Genomic DNA, 7,500 nt, shown 5'->3' with positions numbered 1-7,500 from the left:
AAGTAGTCCTTCATGAAAGGGGCTGGAAGCTGTTTTCATTTTGACACGAGAGAGAGAGAGAGAGAGAGAGACTACCTTGCATTGTCAATTGCTAAATCTGTATATGGATAAGTAGCCTATGGTTGTCAACTTATTTCGTACGGCCATACCAGCCTGGCAACGCCCGATCTCGTCTGATCTCGGAAGCTAAGCAGGGTCGGGCCTGGTTAGTACTTGGATGGGAGACCGCCTGGGAATACCAGGTGCTGTATGCTCTTTTGCTCATTCACTTAGAAACTGACATCTTGCAATATGCACAAGTAGTCCTTCATGAAAGGGGCTGGAAGCTGTTTTCATTTTGACACGAGAGATAGAGAGAGAGAGACTACCTTGCATTGTCAATTGCTAAATCTGTATATGGATAAGTAGCCTATGGTTGTCAACTTATTTCGTACGGCCATACCAGCCTGGCAACGCCCGATCTCGTCTGATCTCGGAAGCTAAGCAGGGTCGGGCCTGGTTAGTACTTGGATGGGAGACCGCCTGGGAATACCAGGTGCTGTATGCTCTTTTGCTCATTCACTTAGAAACTGAAATCTTGCAATATGCACAAGTAGTCCTTCATGAAAGGGGCTGGAAGCTGTTTTCATTTTGACACGAGAGAGAGAGAGAGAGAGAGACCACCTTGCATTGTCAATTGCTAAATCTGTATATGGATAAGTAGCCTATGGTTGTCAACTTATTTCGTACGGCCATACCAGCCTGGCAACGCCCGATCTCGTCTGATCTCGGAAGCTAAGCAGGGTCGGGCCTGGTTAGTACTTGGATGGGAGACCGCCTGGGAATACCAGGTGCTGTATGCTCATTCACTTAGAAACTGAAATCTTGCAATATGCACAAGTAGTCCTTCATGAAAGGGGCTGGAAGCTGTTTTCATTTTGACACGAGAGGGAGAGAGAGAGACCACCTTGCATTGTCAATTGCTAAATCTGTATATGGATAAGTAGCCTATGGTTGTCAACTTATTTCGTACGGCCATACCAGCCTGGCAACGCCCGATCACGTATGATCTCGGAAGCTAAGCAGGGTCGGGCCTGGTTAGTACTTGGATGGGAGACCGCCTGGGAATACCAGGTGCTGTATGCTCTTTTGCTCATTCACTTAGAAACTGACATCTTGCAATATGCACAAGTAGTCCTTCATAAAAGGGGCTGGAAGCTGTTTTCATTTTGACACGAGAGAGAGAGAGAGAGACCACCTTGCATTGTCAATTGCTAAATCTGTATATGGATAAGTAGCCTATGGTTGTCAACTTATTTCGTACGGCCATACCAGCCTGGCAACGCCCGATCACGTCTGATCTCGGAAGCTAAGCAGGGTCGGGCCTGGTTAGTACTTGGATGGGAGACCGCCTGGGAATACCAGGTGCTGTATGCTCTTTTGCTCATTCACTTAGAAACTGACATCTTGCAATATGCACAAGTAGTCCTTCATGAAAGGGGCTGGAAGCTGTTTTCATTTTGACACGAGAGAGAGAGAGAGAGAGAGAGAGAGACTACCTTGCATTGTCAATTGCTAAATCTGTATATGGATAAGTAGCCTATGGTTGTCAACTTATTTCGTACGGCCATACCAGCCTGGCAACGCCCGATCTTGTCTGATCTCGGAAGCTAAGCAGGGTCGGGCCTGGTTAGTACTTGGATGGGAGACCGCCTGGGAATACCAGGTGCTGTATGCTCTTTTGCTCATTCACTTAGAAACTGAAATCTTGCAATATGCACAAGTAGTCCTTCATGAAAGGGGCTGGAAGCTTTTTTCATTTTGACACGAGAGAGAGAGAGAGAGACCACCTTGCATTGTCAATTGCTAAATCTGTATATGGATAAGTAGCCTATGGTTGTCAACTTATTTCGTACGGCCATACCAGCCTGGCAACGCCCGATCTCGTCTGATCTCGGAAGCTAAGCAGGGTCGGGCCTGGTTAGTACTTGGATGGGAGACCGCCTGGGAATACCAGGTGCTGTATGCTCTTTTGCTCATTCACTTAGAAACTGACATCTTGCAATATGCACAAGTAGTCCTTCATGAAAGGGGCTGGAAGCTGTTTTCATTTTGACACGAGAGAGAGAGAGAGAGAGAGAGACTACCTTGCATTGTCAATTGCTAAATCTGTATATGGATAAGTAGCCTATGGTTGTCAACTTATTTCGTACGGCCATACCAGCCTGGCAACGCCCGATCTCGTCTGATCTCGGAAGCTAAGCAGGGTCGGGCCTGGTTAGTACTTGGATGGGAGACCGCCTGGGAATACCACGTGCTGTATGCTCTTTTGCTCATTCACTTAGAAACTGACATCTTGCAATATGCACAAGTAGTCCTTCATGAAAGGGGCTGGAAGCTGTTTTCATTTTGACACGAGAGATAGAGAGAGAGAGACTACCTTGCATTGTCAATTGCTAAATCTGTATGTGGATAAGTAGCCTATGGTTGTCAACTTATTTCGTACGGCCATACCAGCCTGGCAACGCCCGATCTCGTCTGATCTCGGAAGCTAAGCAGGGTCGGGCCTGGTTAGTACTTGGATGGGAGACCGCCTGGGAATACCAGGTGCTGTATGCTCTTTTGCTCATTCACTTAGAAACTGACATCTTGCAATATGCACAAGTAGTCCTTCATGAAAGGGGCTGGAAGCTGTTTTCATTTTGACACGAGAGATAGAGAGAGAGAGACTACCTTGCATTGTCAATTGCTAAATCTGTATATGGATAAGTAGCCTATGGTTGTCAACTTATTTCGTACGGCCATACCAGCCTGGCAACGCCCGATCTCGTCTGATCTCGGAAGCTAAGCAGGGTTGGGCCTGGTTAGTACTTGGATGGGAGACCGCCTGGGAATACCAGGTGCTGTATGCTCTTTTGCTCATTCACTTAGAAACTGAAATCTTGCAATATGCACAAGTAGTCCTTCATGAAAGGGGCTGGAAGCTGTTTTCATTTTGACACGAGAGAGAGAGAGAGAGAGAGAGAGAGAGAGACTACCTTGCATTGTCAATTGCTAAATCTGTATATGGATAAGTAGCCTATGGTTGTCAACTTATTTCGTACGGCCATACCAGCCTGGCAACGCCCGATCTCGTCTGATCTCGGAAGCTAAGCAGGGTCGGGCCTGGTTAGTACTTGGATGGGAGACCGCCTGGGAATACCAGGTGCTGTATGCTCTTTTGCTCATTCACTTAGAAACTGACATCTTGCAATATGCACAAGTAGTCCTTCATGAAAGGGGCTGGAAGCTGTTTTCATTTTGACACGAGAGAGAGAGAGAGAGAGAGAGAGAGACTACCTTGCATTGTCAATTGCTAAATCTGTATATGGATAAGTAGCCTATGGTTATCAACTTATTTCGTACGGCCATACCAGCCTGGCAACGCCCGATCTCGTCTGATCTCGGAAGCTAAGCAGGGTCGGGCCTGGTTAGTACTTGGATGGGAGACCGCCTGGGAATACCAGGTGCTGTATGCTCTTTTGCTCATTCACTTAGAAACTGAAATCTTGCAATATGCACAAGTAGTCCTTCATGAAAGGGGCTGGAAGCTGTTTTCATTTTGACACGAGAGAGAGAGAGAGAGAGACCACCTTGCATTGTCAATTGCTAAATCTGTATATGGATAAGTAGCCTATGGTTGTCAACTTATTTCGTACGGCCATATCAGCCTGGCAACGCCCGATCTCGTCTGATCTCGGAAGCTAAGCAGGGTCGGGCCTGGTTAGTACTTGGATGGGAGACCGCCTGGGAATACCAGGTGCTGTATGCTCTTTTGCTCATTCACTTAGAAACTGACATCTTGCAATATGCACAAGTAGTCCTTCATGAAAGGGGCTGGAAGCTGTTTTCATTTTGACACGAGAGAGAGAGAGAGAGACTACCTTGCATTGTCAATTGCTAAATCTGTATATGGATAAGTAGCCTATGGTTGTCAACTTATTTCGTACGGCCATACCAGCCTGGCAACGCCCGATCACGTCTGATCTCGGAAGCTAAGCAGGGTCGGGCCTGGTTAGTACTTGGATGGGAGACCGCCTGGGAATACCAGGTGCTGTATGCTCTTTTGCTCATTCACTTAGAAACTGACATCTTGCAATATGCACAAGTAGTCCTTCATGAAAGGGGCTGGAAGCTGTTTTCATTTTGACACGAGAGAGAGAGAGAGAGACCACCTTGCATTGTCAATTGCTAAATCTGTATATGGATAAGTAGCCTATGGTTGTCAACTTATTTCGTACGGCCATACCAGCCTGGCAACGCCCGATCACGTCTGATCTCGGAAGCTAAGCAGGGTCGGGCCTGGTTAGTACTTGGATGGGAGACCGCCTGGGAATACCAGGTGCTGTATGCTCTTTTGCTCATTCACTTAGAAACTGACATCTTGCAATATGCACAAGTAGTCCTTCATGAAAGGGGCTGGAAGCTGTTTTCATTTTGACACGAGAGAGAGAGAGAGAGAGAGAGAGAGAGAGAGAGAGACTACCTTGCATTGTCAATTGCTAAATCTGTATATGGATAAGTAGCCTATGGTTGTCAACTTATTTCGTACGGCCATACCAGCCTGGCAACGCCCGATCTCGTCTGATCTCGGAAGCTAAGCAGGGTCGGGCCTGGTTAGTACTTGGATGGGAGACCGCCTGGGAATACCAGGTGCTGTATGCTCTTTTGCTCATTCACTTAGAAACTGAAATCTTGCAATATGCACAAGTAGTCCTTCATGAAAGGGGCTGGAAGCTGTTTTCATTTTGACACGAGAGAGAGAGAGAGAGACCACCTTGCATTGTCAATTGCTAAATCTGTATATGGATAAGTAGCCTATGGTTGTCAACTTATTTCGTACGGCCATACCAGCCTGGCAACGCCCGATCTCGTCTGATCTCGGAAGCTAAGCAGGGTCGGGCCTGGTTAGTACTTGGATGGGAGACCGCCTGGGAATACCAGGTGCTGTATGCTCTTTTGCTCATTCACTTAGAAACTGACATCTTGCAATATGCACAAGTAGTCCTTCATGAAAGGGGCTGGAAGCTGTTTTCATTTTGACACGAGAGAGAGAGAGAGAGAGAGAGAGAGAGAGAGACTACCTTGCATTGTCAATTGCTAAATCTGTATATGGATAAGTAGCCTATGGTTGTCAACTTATTTCGTACGGCCATACCAGCCTGGCAACACCCGATCTCGTCTGATCTCGGAAGCTAAGCAGGGTCGGGCCTGGTTAGTACTTGGATGGGAGACCGCCTGGGAATACCAGGTGCTGTATGCTCTTTTGCTCATTCACTTAGAAACTGACATCTTGCAATATGCACAAGTAGTCCTTCATGAAAGGGGCTGGAAGCTGTTTTCATTTTGACACGAGAGAGAGAGAGAGAGAGAGACTACCTTGCATTGTCAATTGCTAAATCTGTATATGGATAAGTAGCCTATGGTTGTCAACTTATTTCGTACGGCCATACCAGCCTGGCAACGCCCGATCTCGTCTGATCTCGGAAGCTAAGCAGGGTCGGGCCTGGTTAGTACTTGGATGGGAGACCGCCTGGGAATACCAGGTGCTGTATGCTCATTCACTTAGAAACTGAAATCTTGCAATATGCACAAGTAGTCCTTCATGAAAGGGGCTGGAAGCTGTTTTCATTTTGACACGAGAGAGAGAGAGAGAGAGAGAGAGAGAGAGAGAGAGAGAGAGAGAGAGAGAGAGAGAGAGAGAGAGAGAGAGAGAGAGAGAGAGAGAGAGAGACTACCTTGCATTGTCAATTGCTAAATCTGTATATGGATAAGTAGCCTATGGTTGTCAACTTATTTCGTACGGCCATACCAGCCTGTCAACGCCTGATCTCGGAAGCTAAGCAGGGTCGGGCCTGGTTAGTACTTGGATGGGAGACCGCCTGGGAATACCAGGTGCTGTATGCTCTTTTGCTCATTCACTTAGAAACTGAAATCTTGCAATATGCACAAGTAGTCCTTCATGAAAGGGGCTGGAAGCTGTTTTCATTTTGACACGAGAGAGAGAGAGAGAGAGACCACCTTGCATTGTCAATTGCTAAATCTGTATATGGATAAGTAGCCTATGGTTGTCAACTTATTTCGTACGGCCATACCAGCCTGGCAACGCCCGATCTCGTCTGATCTCGGAAGCTAAGCAGGGTCGGGCCTGGTTAGTACTTGGATGGGAGACCGCCTGGGAATACCAGGTGCTGTATGCTCATTCACTTAGAAACTGAAATCTTGCAATATGCACAAGTAGTCCTTCATGAAAGGGGCTGGAAGCTGTTTTCATTTTGACACGAGAGGGAGAGAGAGAGACCACCTTGCATTGTCAATTGCTAAATCTGTATATGGATAAGTAGCCTATGGTTGTCAACTTATTTCGTACGGCCATACCAGCCTGGCAACGCCCGATCTCGTCTGATCTCGGAAGCTAAGCAGGGTTGGGCCTGGTTAGTACTTGGATGGGAGACCGCCTGGGAATACCAGGTGCTGTATGCTCTTTTGCTCATTCACTTAGAAACTGAAATCTTGCAATATGCACAAGTAGTCCTTCATGAAAGGGGCTGGAAGCTGTTTTCATTTTGACACGAGAGAGAGAGAGAGAGACCACCTTGCATTGTCAATTGCTAAATCTGTATATGGATAAGTAGCCTATGGTTGTCAACTTATTTCGTACGGCCATACCAGCCTGGCAACGCCCGATCTCGTCTGATCTCGGAAGCTAAGCAGGGTCGGGCCTGGTTAGTACTTGGATGGGAGACCGCCTGGGAATACCAGGTGCTGTATGCTCTTTTGCTCATTCACTTAGAAACTGACATCTTGCAATATGCACAAGTAGTCCTTCATGAAAGGGGCTGGAAGCTGTTTTCATTTTGACACGAGAGAGAGAGAGAGAGAGAGAGAGAGAGACTACCTTGCATTGTCAATTGCTAAATCTGTATATGGATAAGTAGCCTATGGTTGTCAACTTATTTCGTACGGCCATACCAGCCTGGCAACACCCGATCTCGTCTGATCTCGGAAGCTAAGCAGGGTCGGGCCTGGTTAGTACTTGGATGGGAGACCGCCTGGGAATACCAGGTGCTGTATGCTCTTTTGCTCATTCACTTAGAAACTGACATCTTGCAATATGCACAAGTAGTCCTTCATGAAAGGGGCTGGAAGCTGTTTTCATTTTGACACGAGAGAGAGAGAGAGAGAGAGACTACCTTGCATTGTCAATTGCTAAATCTGTATATGGATAAGTAGCCTATGGTTGTCAACTTATTTCGTACGGCCATACCAGCCTGGCAACGCCCGATCTCGTCTGATCTCGGAAGCTAAGCAGGGTCGGGCCTGGTTAGTACTTGGATGGGAGACCGCCTGGGAATACCAGGTGCTGTATGCTCATTCACTTAGAAACTGAAATCTTGCAATATGCACAAGTAGTCCTTCATGAAAGGGGCTGGAAGCTGTTTTCATTTTGACACGAGAGAGAGAGAGAGAGAGAGAGAGAGA

The 7,500-nt window shown here is 47.0% G+C and overlaps 23 non-coding genes and 2 pseudogenes across 23 annotated transcripts; all 25 read left to right on the top strand.

The window, feature by feature from the left end:
- The first annotated feature begins 135 nt into the window (after nucleotides 1-135).
- On the top strand, nucleotides 136-254 carry LOC146226091 (5S ribosomal RNA). Its single transcript, XR_014748280.1, has one exon. It is a non-coding gene; the product is annotated as a 5S ribosomal RNA (ribosomal RNA).
- Nucleotides 255-428: 174 nt separating this feature from the next.
- On the top strand, nucleotides 429-547 carry LOC146226090 (5S ribosomal RNA). Its single transcript, XR_014748279.1, has one exon. It is a non-coding gene; the product is annotated as a 5S ribosomal RNA (ribosomal RNA).
- Nucleotides 548-723: 176 nt separating this feature from the next.
- On the top strand, nucleotides 724-842 carry LOC146226089 (5S ribosomal RNA). The gene has a single exon (XR_014748278.1). It is a non-coding gene; the product is annotated as a 5S ribosomal RNA (ribosomal RNA).
- A 164-nt stretch (nucleotides 843-1,006) lies between these two features.
- On the top strand, nucleotides 1,007-1,125 carry LOC146226088 (5S ribosomal RNA). The gene has a single exon (XR_014749783.1). It is a non-coding gene; the product is annotated as a 5S ribosomal RNA (ribosomal RNA).
- Nucleotides 1,126-1,297: 172 nt separating this feature from the next.
- LOC146226087 (5S ribosomal RNA) lies at nucleotides 1,298-1,416 on the top strand. Its single transcript, XR_014749098.1, has one exon. It is a non-coding gene; the product is annotated as a 5S ribosomal RNA (ribosomal RNA).
- A 182-nt stretch (nucleotides 1,417-1,598) lies between these two features.
- LOC146226086 (5S ribosomal RNA) lies at nucleotides 1,599-1,717 on the top strand. Its single transcript, XR_014750078.1, has one exon. It is a non-coding gene; the product is annotated as a 5S ribosomal RNA (ribosomal RNA).
- Nucleotides 1,718-1,889: 172 nt separating this feature from the next.
- Nucleotides 1,890-2,008, top strand: LOC146226085 (5S ribosomal RNA). Its single transcript, XR_014748277.1, has one exon. It is a non-coding gene; the product is annotated as a 5S ribosomal RNA (ribosomal RNA).
- A 178-nt stretch (nucleotides 2,009-2,186) lies between these two features.
- Nucleotides 2,187-2,305, top strand: LOC146226084 (5S ribosomal RNA; annotated as a pseudogene).
- Nucleotides 2,306-2,479: 174 nt separating this feature from the next.
- Nucleotides 2,480-2,598, top strand: LOC146226083 (5S ribosomal RNA). Its single transcript, XR_014748276.1, has one exon. It is a non-coding gene; the product is annotated as a 5S ribosomal RNA (ribosomal RNA).
- Nucleotides 2,599-2,772: 174 nt separating this feature from the next.
- LOC146226082 (5S ribosomal RNA) lies at nucleotides 2,773-2,891 on the top strand. The gene has a single exon (XR_014748885.1). It is a non-coding gene; the product is annotated as a 5S ribosomal RNA (ribosomal RNA).
- A 186-nt stretch (nucleotides 2,892-3,077) lies between these two features.
- On the top strand, nucleotides 3,078-3,196 carry LOC146226081 (5S ribosomal RNA). The gene has a single exon (XR_014748275.1). It is a non-coding gene; the product is annotated as a 5S ribosomal RNA (ribosomal RNA).
- A 182-nt stretch (nucleotides 3,197-3,378) lies between these two features.
- Nucleotides 3,379-3,497, top strand: LOC146226080 (5S ribosomal RNA). Its single transcript, XR_014748274.1, has one exon. It is a non-coding gene; the product is annotated as a 5S ribosomal RNA (ribosomal RNA).
- A 174-nt stretch (nucleotides 3,498-3,671) lies between these two features.
- Nucleotides 3,672-3,790, top strand: LOC146226079 (5S ribosomal RNA). Its single transcript, XR_014749513.1, has one exon. It is a non-coding gene; the product is annotated as a 5S ribosomal RNA (ribosomal RNA).
- A 172-nt stretch (nucleotides 3,791-3,962) lies between these two features.
- Nucleotides 3,963-4,081, top strand: LOC146226078 (5S ribosomal RNA). The gene has a single exon (XR_014749096.1). It is a non-coding gene; the product is annotated as a 5S ribosomal RNA (ribosomal RNA).
- Nucleotides 4,082-4,253: 172 nt separating this feature from the next.
- On the top strand, nucleotides 4,254-4,372 carry LOC146226077 (5S ribosomal RNA). The gene has a single exon (XR_014749095.1). It is a non-coding gene; the product is annotated as a 5S ribosomal RNA (ribosomal RNA).
- A 192-nt stretch (nucleotides 4,373-4,564) lies between these two features.
- On the top strand, nucleotides 4,565-4,683 carry LOC146226076 (5S ribosomal RNA). The gene has a single exon (XR_014748273.1). It is a non-coding gene; the product is annotated as a 5S ribosomal RNA (ribosomal RNA).
- A 172-nt stretch (nucleotides 4,684-4,855) lies between these two features.
- Nucleotides 4,856-4,974, top strand: LOC146226075 (5S ribosomal RNA). Its single transcript, XR_014748271.1, has one exon. It is a non-coding gene; the product is annotated as a 5S ribosomal RNA (ribosomal RNA).
- A 188-nt stretch (nucleotides 4,975-5,162) lies between these two features.
- On the top strand, nucleotides 5,163-5,281 carry LOC146226074 (5S ribosomal RNA). The gene has a single exon (XR_014746881.1). It is a non-coding gene; the product is annotated as a 5S ribosomal RNA (ribosomal RNA).
- A 176-nt stretch (nucleotides 5,282-5,457) lies between these two features.
- LOC146226073 (5S ribosomal RNA) lies at nucleotides 5,458-5,576 on the top strand. Its single transcript, XR_014748270.1, has one exon. It is a non-coding gene; the product is annotated as a 5S ribosomal RNA (ribosomal RNA).
- A 240-nt stretch (nucleotides 5,577-5,816) lies between these two features.
- On the top strand, nucleotides 5,817-5,925 carry LOC146226072 (5S ribosomal RNA; annotated as a pseudogene).
- A 174-nt stretch (nucleotides 5,926-6,099) lies between these two features.
- LOC146226071 (5S ribosomal RNA) lies at nucleotides 6,100-6,218 on the top strand. Its single transcript, XR_014748269.1, has one exon. It is a non-coding gene; the product is annotated as a 5S ribosomal RNA (ribosomal RNA).
- A 164-nt stretch (nucleotides 6,219-6,382) lies between these two features.
- On the top strand, nucleotides 6,383-6,501 carry LOC146226070 (5S ribosomal RNA). The gene has a single exon (XR_014748874.1). It is a non-coding gene; the product is annotated as a 5S ribosomal RNA (ribosomal RNA).
- A 172-nt stretch (nucleotides 6,502-6,673) lies between these two features.
- LOC146226069 (5S ribosomal RNA) lies at nucleotides 6,674-6,792 on the top strand. Its single transcript, XR_014748268.1, has one exon. It is a non-coding gene; the product is annotated as a 5S ribosomal RNA (ribosomal RNA).
- A 184-nt stretch (nucleotides 6,793-6,976) lies between these two features.
- On the top strand, nucleotides 6,977-7,095 carry LOC146226068 (5S ribosomal RNA). Its single transcript, XR_014746870.1, has one exon. It is a non-coding gene; the product is annotated as a 5S ribosomal RNA (ribosomal RNA).
- A 176-nt stretch (nucleotides 7,096-7,271) lies between these two features.
- LOC146226067 (5S ribosomal RNA) lies at nucleotides 7,272-7,390 on the top strand. The gene has a single exon (XR_014748267.1). It is a non-coding gene; the product is annotated as a 5S ribosomal RNA (ribosomal RNA).
- Nucleotides 7,391-7,500: the final 110 nt, after the last annotated feature.

The sequence above is a fragment of the Hypomesus nipponensis genome, chromosome 25 (genome assembly GCF_054491055.1).
Source record: "Hypomesus nipponensis isolate SF chromosome 25, ASM5449105v1, whole genome shotgun sequence".
Lineage (NCBI taxonomy): Eukaryota > Metazoa > Chordata > Actinopteri > Osmeriformes > Osmeridae > Hypomesus > Hypomesus nipponensis.
This window is presented reverse-complemented; position numbering and strand designations above follow the sequence as displayed.